This window comes from Molossus molossus, unplaced genomic scaffold (assembly GCF_014108415.1).
Source record: "Molossus molossus isolate mMolMol1 unplaced genomic scaffold, mMolMol1.p scaffold_m16_p_8, whole genome shotgun sequence".
Lineage (NCBI taxonomy): Eukaryota > Metazoa > Chordata > Mammalia > Chiroptera > Molossidae > Molossus > Molossus molossus.
Genome location: NW_023425402.1, coordinates 2,077,067 through 2,087,940, shown reverse-complemented (window position 1 = coordinate 2,087,940; position 10,874 = coordinate 2,077,067).

The window sequence follows — 10,874 nt, the reverse complement described above, 5'->3', positions numbered from 1 at the left end:
CAACAGTGTTGTGACAGCTAAAGGCACAGCCAGGGGAAGGAGAGTGGGGAGGGGGCACTGGGCAAGGGGGAAAATGGGACACAAGGAGACTGCTCGAGATGATGTTTTTATTGGGTCATACACTTGAAACCTGTAAGTTTTGGTGAGTCAATGTTACCCCGATAAATTCAATTAAAGATCAATAAAATACAGAAATAATAACAGTACTATCGGTTTGCTTGGCGGAGGCTGCCTGCGGTGAGGCCGGGCTCAGCGGCTGGGAAGGTGGCATCTGGACGCCGTGTGAGAGCCGCTCCGACGACTGCCAGGGGACACGGGGCAGGGCTGACGCCTTAGAACTTGGTCTTGTTTACAGAATGAGACATTAATTTACTCCGGTGTTAGACATTTTGGGGTTCAAACACTTGTATACGAAAGGAAAAATTACAGAGTCACAGCATAATATTGGTATTTTTGTTTGTATAACTTAGGTACCCCCCCAAAAGAAGTCCTATTTAGGAATTGCCGGATTCCAGGTTGTCTCTACTGTTTTCCCGTTGACAGTGAGCTCTCCTTAGGGGCTTAGACAGCAGCCGGCTGTGTCCGCCTAGTTTGACTCTGCTCTCTGCCCCGCTCCGCAGGCCTGGCGGGACCCGGGCCGGGCCGCGCCTTCCAGGCTTCCCGCCAGCAGGTTCCAGACACAGTCGTGAGACTTCAGTTTCCTCTGCTGTGGCTGTGGCTGGGTACTAGCTTGCAGGTGAGGACTCGTGCAGGCTTGGGGGTTCGGCCCAGGCTGTGCATGTCCCCGCCCGGGACAGCGCCTCGGCTCTGCAGCCCTGGACCTGGGGGCGATCAGCCGTCAGCCTAACCACTCCTCCCGCTTTTCAACTAGTTTTATAAGCACCTAGTTTTGTACTAGCTCCTTTTATTCTTGAAATACTCAGATGGATTCTATGTTCATTAGTGAACCTTGACTCTTACAGTATTTGGTATAAGGAGAGATTTCAGAAAATGGACCGTCGCAAATGGGAATCTGAGCTTGGATTTCTGACCAGTTCAGGCTTGAGGGCTGGGATGGCTGCACACTGTAGAAGTGGTGCTTTGTATCCCATAGCAACGGTAAGGGAAGTTCGTGAGTTACCAGGTGTGGTTGTGCCCGGAATACAGCAGTTACTGCAGGCGAAGGTTGGGGAGTCCCGGTGCCGCCGGTGAGTCAGTGTTGGGAGGTGGGCGACTACCCTGGAGGGAGCACAAGGTCATACCTGGCGGCACACCCTTGGCACACCCTTGGTCAAGGCGTCCCTGGGAATAGGACAGCTTCTCTGAAAGAAGCCACAGGGACTGCATATGACAAAACCAGACTCAAAGTTTGATCCTGCAGATTGAAGAATTATTTCCAACGTGCATGTATATCCTTGCCAGTCTAGTGCACCTTCTAGGTTGTCAAATAGAAGCTCTGAGCTGGGTGGAGACACGTGGGTCAAGTTGGCTGAACCTGAGAAACTTGAGCCTCCGATCCTACTGAGCTTCCCTCGGCAGCAGCAGGAGCCCTTCACCCGGCTGAGGGGGTTGCTCACCCTGCAGAGCCCGCCCCGGAAGCTCCCCCTTGGCTAGACCGTCCAGAGGCCCCCAGGGCCCTCTTTAGTTTCCTGCGGCCACTGGAAGGAATGGCACAGACGCAGTGACTAAACAACACAACCTGTCTTCCCGGGCTGTCAGGGCCGGAAGTCTAAAGTGGGCCTTCCAGGGCTCTAGTGCTCTGGAGGATTTGGGGAGAGCCCGCTTCCCGCCTGCCGGCCTCTGGAGGCTGCCTAGCTCCTTGGCTCTTGGGCCCTTCCTCCGCCTCCAGAGCCAGCACCACAGCATCTTCAACTCTGATTCTGACTGTTCTGGATCCCTCTTACAAGGACCTTTGTGACCACCTTTGCTCACCCAGATTATCCAGGGCCATCGTCCCCTCTCAAGATCCGCAATGTCATCATACCTGCAAAGCCCCTCTCGTCATATAAGTTGGCACATTTACAGGCTCTGGGAGTAGGATGCAGACACCTGTGTGGGGCAGTGTTCCTCCTACCACCGGTCCTACATGAGCACTCCTCATGGCCTCCAGCCCTTTAAGTAAGGGGAGCGCTAGGGTCTGAGAGCAACCCCAGCTGACACTCAGCGTGGAAACAGGACCTCAATTCTGCAACCATAAGGAAATGAATTCTGCCCAAACCACATGAGCTTATCTCCTCCTTTAATAACTAGCATCTGATTTGATATTGGCTCCTCAGTGCCTTTCATGAAGTGGGTGCTGTCTGCACCGCTGGGCATACTTAGCACTGCCTCCCTCATCAAGTGGAAGTGCTCTGAATAGGTCTGGGCTCAGTTAGGTCCTCAGGACACAACTAAGAGGCGCGAGTAGGCAGCTCAACTCCATGACATCCGGATCCACTTCCGGCCGCCCCCTCCGCGCTGGTCGTCACGGTTTTCTCGTCCCGCTGCCTGAGAAAGGAAAGGCTGGTCTCGGTGCGCAGATGCACGGCGCACCGGCACCTGCAGAGAGGCCGGAGGACCGCCGAGCAGCACCCTGAGCAGCCTCCGCTTGTGCCCTGCGCCCGAGAAAAGACAACCAGGGCTCCAGCTCGCCCTGATCCAGGTGCGATGGCAACATTTGGCCAGATACCTGGGTTGTGGAAAGAGCATGAGCTGAGGACAGGAAGGCTGGGAAAGGGTGCGCGTGCGCCCGTTGGGAAGGCACACACGGTGGGTTTATCTGTGTCCGCGTGAAGATTCGCCATGGACATTTGCTGCTGTCATCTCAGTTTCAGAGGGGCTTTCAGTGCTCAGGTGCACAAGGTGGCCCTTCTGTGGACGTTGGTCGACTCCCTTCTCCAGCTGCTCTGGTGCGGCCCAGGGGCTCACGCAGAAAGCAGACCTGCGCAGGGTGCTTCTCCTCGGCAAGGCTGGTCCAGAAAGACGCTTCGGTTGCTGAGTGCCTCCGCTGCGAACAGCGGGGTGCGTGTTGCCCTTGCCCTATGGCATCATCTTCCAGGGAGACCTGGTGTCGAGTTGATTACATTGGACCTCTTCCAGCCTGGAGGAAGCAGTGATCTGTCCTCACCGAAAGAGGTATCTGCCGCCCCGCACACAGCGCCTCCACCAGCACCAGCTCACCGCGCTCACCCAACGCCGCCTTCGTCCCCCGGAGTCCTCCACCACAACATTGCCAGAAAAAGGTCTCAGAGGGCACCTTTTATTTTTACAATTGAGATATAACTTACATACAATAAAGTGCACAAATGTTATGCACACATTTCAGTGACGTTTTAGGTGCATATACAGCCACGTAATCACTATTCAGACAAAACAGCGAGATCATCTCCCTCCCACAGAGCTCCTCCTCTGGCAGCCACACTTCTGACCTTTATCAAAGGAAATTAATTTCACGTGTTCTTGAACTACGTGTAAATGGGATTATGTAGTATGTACCATTGTGCTTTTCATTTTGCTCGACATTATGTCTATGAGATTTATTTTAAAAAAATTTTTTTTTTTATCCTCACCCGAGGACATATTTTCATTTTTTGTTCAGATAGAGTGGGAGTGAGAGAGAGGAAGAGAGAGAGAGAGAGAGAGAAATATAGACATGAAAGGGACACATCAAGTGGCTGCCACCTGCACGACCCAACCAGGGCCGGGGACAAACTGCAACCGAGATACGTGCCCTTAGCAGGAACCAAACCCGGGTCTCTCTGAACCGCAGGCCAACGCTCTAACGGCTGAGCCAAACCGGCCAGGGCTATGAGATTTATTAATGCTGTTGTGTGATTCAGTGGTTCATTTTTTTCACTGCAGGATAGTATTCCCTTGTGCAAATATGTCACCATTTATTTACCCATTCTAATGTTAACGGGTTTGGAGCAATGTCCAGCTTGGCGTTATTATAAATGAAGTCACCATGAGACATATTTTTTTGTGGATATAGGCATTCATTTCTCTTGGATGTATGTGCTCAGGAGTGAAGTTGCTGGGTCATAGGATACATGTATGTTTAATTTTAGTGTTGCTAAACATTTCCCCAGAACAATTGTATTAATTTACACTCTCACTAATAATGTATGAGGATTCCAGTTCTTCAACATCCTTGCCAATAATTGGTATTGGCAGTCATTTAACTTCTAATCATTGTGGGGTATAATAGTGATGTCTCATTGTGGTTTTAATTCCAATTTCTCTGATAAAAAATAATAGCCAGCACCTTTCAAGTGTTCATGGACCGTCTTGTACCTTCTTTTAACTATTTATCAAGTCTCCTGCCAGTTTATGATTGCATTGTCTTTTCCGCCTTGATTTGTCGCTCTGCTCTGTGCCCGAGCCCTTGGTGGGTGTGTGTTGCCGCAGCTGGCCCCTTCGGCTTTCGCTTTCCTTTTCTTAAAGGTACATGCTGATACTTCAATGAAGTCCAAATCATGAAACTTTTCTTTTACAGTGAGTTGGTGCTTTTGGGTCTAGTTTAAATATCTTTGCCTACCTCAAGCTTCTCCTCACATGATTTTTTTATGATTAAAAGATGATGTATTTAAAATCACTTGATACATAGGAAGCATTAAAAAAAATCACAGAGAAGAGTGAAAGAACAAATAGAAAAACAAGTACGCATGTGGTCCTGCTAACATATTTATTATATGATTTTGTGTCTTAGAGCTGTGCTAGCATTTACAGGACCCTGAGGAGACACAGGACTGAAAACCCCTGGCCAGGACTTGGAAGGTGGGATATGGGAGAGAAGATGTCGAGGGTGCTCACCGGGACCCCTCAGTGGAGTCTGAGACTCAGATGGAACTCAAGCAAGCCTGGACTTGAACTCATCTCCAAGCATAAAGCCGTGCATGTCCTCTAGACCCAGCGTCTGCTTCCTCTTTCCCAGTGTTGGTTAAGGTCTCTGTGATCCTTTGGCTGGTTCTTTTCTTGACCTTGACCTCATTCCCTGAGAATCTTTTATACTCCATTTTAATCATTCCACGATCATTTTTTTCTTCTTCAGCATGACTCCCTTTCACCCTACACTTTCTTTCTCCAAAATATATTCCAGTGTTCAGTCTCTGGCCACAGCCGTCTTATCCCGCCGCAGCTTCCATGGTGCCCCCCCCCCACGGCCCCTCCGTGGCTTCCTCAGTGATCCATTGCCATGGCCTCCCCCACGTCCATGGTGCCCTCCGTGACTCGTCATCACCACCCGTGGCTGTGGCCCAGCCCATGGCCCACTCCGGGTCCAAAGCCATGTGCTCCTCTGTTGTCCAGCTCAATTCCCAAGCTGTGGGGCATTCCAGGGCCCCATCCGGTGTCCAGGTCCAGACCACAGCTGTGGCCATGAGGGTAATACGAGCCACTATTTATCAGGGGGAAGGAAAAGTCCCTCTAAAAGAGAAAAAATATATAAAATTAAGTTCTCTTCTAAATTACTGTACATTTCCACTTCACTCTCAGATTCTCATTTTTCAAATGGCCATTTTTCTCCTCTTTACCTTAATGTGTCTCTCTCCTTGTTATTGTACTGCTTTTCTACCCAAGAAAACACCTTTCCTGTTTCCTTGTTAGCGTCCTCTGCAGAGGGGTGAGGCTGTCAAAAGAGGCAGACTCACCTGACACAGCCTTCGCTTTGCTAGTCAGTAAGGGGCCGAGGAAGGAAAGGGCCTGGAGAGCCCTTGGGAAGCCTGGAGAGGACGGGCACGGCCTCGGCACCAAAGCTGTGTCAGAGCCCAGATCTGCCACTGACGCACGCGCCGGACCGCGGAGCTCCGGTCCCTCGCCTGGGAGGTGGTGTGATATCCCCGTAGGATTACAGAGAGAATGAAATGACATGACACGTTGTCAGGACTCAACCCAGGGCTCAGCACTTAGTGAAACACTCATTTAGTAGTAGTGCTCATTACCTATTAAAGTTGCACATAAAATTGTAAAGTAATTTAGAAATGTATTCCTGGATGATAGGTCTTTAATTTAACCTGTGAAGACAAGCTGAGGGCTTTGAGATACAGAACCCTGGTAAAAGGCTGCTTTTCTGTCCTTCTCTTTCAAGGCTGGTAAAATGTTTTGATGATTCTAGTTTATCAGCTGAGCTGAGGAGAATCGAGGACAGACTCTTCACCTCCACCTGTCAAAGCCTCAGGAAGGAGGAGTGCTCAGAATAAACAGCTGGGACGGAGGATGTGCTCAGAATAAACAGCTGGGACAGTCGTGGAGGCGAGGGGGGGGGGGGTGGCGGAGCTGAACACTCACTCCTGGGAGATTCCTCTTCCAGTGCAAAATATTCGAACATCCAGATTTTGTTTAATTAACAAACATGACTTTCTTTGAATAACTTTTTCCTTTTTTCTCCAGTTACACAAGTTTTGTTCCCTTTGGCCCTAGCAGCACCCTTTTCCTTTTATTCTTCTGCCTCCTACCTGTCACCTTCCTGTCTCAGTCATCTCTTGGGTCTCTGTAACATGCTGAGTGATTCCTTTCTTATAGCACATGAACCTGTTCCCTCTCTGTCTGGATACACTAGTAGCACTGTTTACATGAGGTCTGCTCCCATCTATCATCTTCCTTCTTGGCAGGGTCCCCTGTGAGGGCAACCTTGATACTCACCAGGCAAACACTCAGTCCCACCAACAATCCGACACCGGCCACGACGGCAGCCAGAGAGATGAGGATGATGGCCCAGCCCTGCAAGTGTCCACCGGGTCTAGTCACGCGTGTTGGCGTGTGGCTCTCATGAACTGTGTCCGTGCCCGTGGTGACTGAGCCTGTTTTACGGAAGGCGGAGCTCGTTCTGGGAGTGGTGGTCAGCTCAGGGGTAGACCCTGTCCTGGTGGGCTTGGTGCCGGGGACTGAGGTGGTGGGTGATGCTCCAGCAGTGGATGAGCCCCGACCAGGGGTCCGCAGGGCTGTCCCAGGCCTGGTGCTGCTGGGCGCAGTCGTCATGGGCTCCATTCCAGTGGTGACAGAGACGGGGGCAGCTGGTCTGGTTCCAGCGGTCCCGGTGCCTAGAAACAGGTCACACAATATGCTGCATTTGTGCTGGAGATGACTAAAGGGGAAGGAAGTGTACTTAGAGCAGAGGAGTCGAACCCAACAGACCTGTGGTGGTGGTGGGAGGAGAGATGGTAGAGAGTGGTTTACTGGAGGCCATGGTCGCTGGAATAGGGGTGAGTGTCTCAGAGAAGAGGAAGAGAAGAGTGTCTACATCAGAGTGATGCAGGCACTGGGTGTAAGGAGGTGCTGCAGGAAGAGGTGGGAGAATGAGATCTACTCATGGGTGAGGCAGTGGCCATGCTGGGGCAGAGGTGACATGACCCCACAGGATCATGGGGGACAGTGGGGGGAGAATATTGCAAAGACGTGTTTCTAATTGGGATGGAAGGAATGGATGCTAAACAAAAGGAGGTGAGGCCAGAGTAGAAATAAGTAGAATCAAGAAGAGGGAATAACATTACAGCTACTATGTGTGGGGACTTGAGTGGAGTCCAGACCAGAAAAGACAGAAACAGCTGAGAAGCTGCTCAGGGAGGGCGTGGCAGTTAGTACCTGATACAACTGTGCTGGTCACGGACTGAGTAGTAAAGTCAGTGGCCTTGGTGGACACCGAGGAGGGGAAAGAGTCTGTGAAAGGTCTGGAGATACTGGTGGAGTCTGTCATGGCCCCAGAAGCAGAAGTGGAGGCCCGCAGGTGTGATGAGGTCAAACTGAAGGCTGTGCTGGGCCCAGAGGCTGAGGTGGAAGCTGCACTGTGTCCGGAGGTGGCGGAGGACAAAGCGGTGGGCAAAGGGGCAGACATCGAGCCGGAGGTGCTCTCGGAGGCTGGGGTGGAGGGCAGTGTGGTGGAGGCCATGCTAGTCTCAGGTCTTGCAGTGAAGGCTGCTGTGGGCACAGATACTGTGGAGTGCATGGTGGTCTTGGAGATCACAGTGTTGGCAACAGTGGACTCTGAAGGGAAAGCTGAGACAGTCATGGAAACAGAAAATGAGGTGGAGGCTGCAGCGGGGTTGGAAGATGCAGTGATCTCAGGTGCTGTGGTGGAAGCTTCAGTGGGAGCCGAGGCTGCAGTGGGAGACGAAGAGGCTGAAGTGGGAGTTGAAGAGACTAAAGTGGGAGGTGTAGATGCTGCAGTGGGAGTTGCAGAGGCTGCAGTGGGAGCTGAAGAGGCTGCAGTGGGAGTTGTAGAGGCTGCAGTGGGAGCTGTAGAGGCTGCAGTGGGAGCTGAAGAGGCTGCAGTGGGAGTTGAAGAGGCTGCAGTGGGAGACAACGAGGCTGCAGTGGGAGTTGAAGAGGCTGCGGTGGGAGACAACGAGGCTGCAGTGGGAGACAACGAGGCTGCAGTGGGAGTTGTAGAGGCTGCAGTGGGAGCTGTAGAGGCTGCAGTGGGAGCTGAAGAGGCTGCAGTGGGAGTTGAAGAGGCTGCAGTGGGAGCTGAAGAGGCTGCAGTGGGAGTTGAAGAGGCTGCGGTGGGAGTTGAAGAGGCTGCGGTGGGAGACAACGAGGCTGCAGTGGGAGACAACGAGGCTGCAGTGGGAGACAACGAGGCTGCAGTGGGAGACGACGAGGCTGCAGTGGGAGTTGAAGAGGCTGCAGTGGGAGTTGAAGAGGCTGCAGTGGGAGTTGAAGGGGCTGCAGTGGGAGTTGAAGGGGCTGCAGTGGGAGTTGAAGGGGCTGCAGTGGAAGTTGAAGGGGCTGCAGTGGGAGTTGAAGAGTCTGCAGTGGGAGTTGAAGGGGCTGCAGTGGGAGTTGAAGGGGCTGCAGTGGAAGTTGAAGGGGCTGCAGTGGGAGTTGAAGAGTCTGCAGTGGGAGTTGAAGGGGCCGCAGTGGGAGTTGAAGAGGCCGCAGTGGGAGTTGAAGAGGCCGCAGTGGGAGTTGAAGGGGCTGCAGTGGGAGTTGAAGGGGCTGCAGTGGGAGTTGAAGAGGCTGCAGTGGGAGTTGAAGGGGCTGCTGTGGGAGTTGAAGGGGCTGCAGTGGGAGTTGAAGGGGCTGCTGTGGGAGTTGAGGCTGCAGTGGGAGTTGAACAGGCCGCAGTGGGAGTTGAAGAGGCCGCAGTGGGAGTTGAAGAGGCTGCAGTGGGAGTTGAAGGGGCTGCAGTGGGAGTTGAAGGGGCTGCAGTGGGAGTTGAAGGGGCTGCTGTGGGAGTTGAGGCTGCAGTGGGAGTTGAAGAGGCCGCAGTGGGAGTTGAAGAGGCCGCAGTGGGAGTTGAAGAGGCTGCAGTGGGAGTTGAAGGGGCTGCTGTGGGAGTTGAAGAGGCTGCAGTGGGAGTTGAAGAGGCTGCAGTGGGAGTTGAGGCTGCAGTGGGAGTTGAAGAGGCTGTAGTTGGAGTCAGGGCTGCAGTGGGAGTTGAAGGGGCTGCTGTGGGAGTTGAGGCTGCAGTGGGAGTTGAAGAGGCTGTAGTTGGAGTCAGGGCTGCAGTGGGAGTTGAGGAGGCTGCAGTGGAAGTTGAAGGGGCTGCTGTGGGAGTTGAGGCTGCAGTGGGAGTTGAAGAGGCCGCAGTGGGAGTTGAAGAGGCTGTAGTTGGAGTCAGGGCTGCAGTGGGAGTTGAAGAGGCTGCAGTGGGAGTTGAAGGGGCTGCTGTGGGAGTTGAGGCTGCAGTGGGAGTTGAAGAGGCCGCAGTGGGAGTTGAAGAGGCTGTAGTTGGAGTCAGGGCTGCAGTGGGAGTTGAAGAGGCTGCAGTGGGAGTTGAAGGGGCTGCTCTGGGAGTTGAGGCTGCAGTGGGAGTTGAAGAGGCCGCAGTGGGAGTTGAAGAGGCTGTAGTTGGAGTCAGGGCTGCAGTGGGAGTTGAAGAGGCTGCAGTGGGAGTTGAAGAGGCTGCAGTGGGAGTTGTAGAGGCTGCAGTGGGAGTTGAAGAGGCTGCAGTGGAAGTTGAAGGGGCTGCTGTGGGAGTTGAAGAGGCTGCAGTGGGAGTTGAAGAGGCTGCAGTGGAAGTTGAAGAGGCTGCTGTGGGAGTTGAAGCTGCCACAGCACCTGTCTCAGGTTCTGTGGTGGAAGCTGCAGTGTTTGGTGAAGATGCAGTGGTCTCAGGAGATGTCGCTGAAGCTTCATTGGGTGTTGAATCTTCAGTGGTCTCAGAGGCCGTGGAGGGGACTGTGGTGTGCGCAGATGTTTCCATGGCGGCCTGATGGCTCTCCGTGGCACTGAGCAACGATGTGGGCACAGATGCTGTGATGGTGTCAACGGGACTTGTGGTGACTGTGGAGGTCGCGGATGGTGCCGTAGTGGAGCCTGTGGTGGACTCTGTGCTGATCTCTTGTGCTGCAGAGGCTGTGGTGGAGCCTGGGATTGGGGTGCCCAGGGTGCTCGGGGAGTCCGCATCATCCGTAGTGACTAATGCTTGTGGAAATGCCTCGCTTGTCACTGGAATATTCACAAGAATTTTGGTATCAAATACAGAATATTTTCCCTTTTTCTTTTATTTTCATCTCTAATCGACATTATTACCCCTTCTGCTAGATGCGCCTTATACTTTCTTGTATTCGTATTAAAATGTGTGTATTCCTTCTGTATGTTGATATGTGCGTTCTCCCACCTCTGTGACTGTGTTTTATTCCCACCTTGTTAGAGTCACTTTAAAATATCAGTTCAAGTAGTCGCACTGTTTTTGATTCTCTATATTGCTCTTGGAACAAGGATTTGTTTACATAATCCTATTCTTATCAAATCTTAATATGCAGTCTAACACAAAACCTGTATTTAAATGTTTTAAGACTTGTGGTGAAGATGGAGGTGTAGGTAAATGCCACATCGAAATTACGACTTAATTACAGAACCACCATCGAGAACCACCTGAAGACCAGCTGCACAGAAGTGCTATCCACAGGGTGAGGAAGAAGCCCCGAGGAGACAGCAGTGGGTGGCGGAGACACGGACCAGGCAGGTCCCACAGC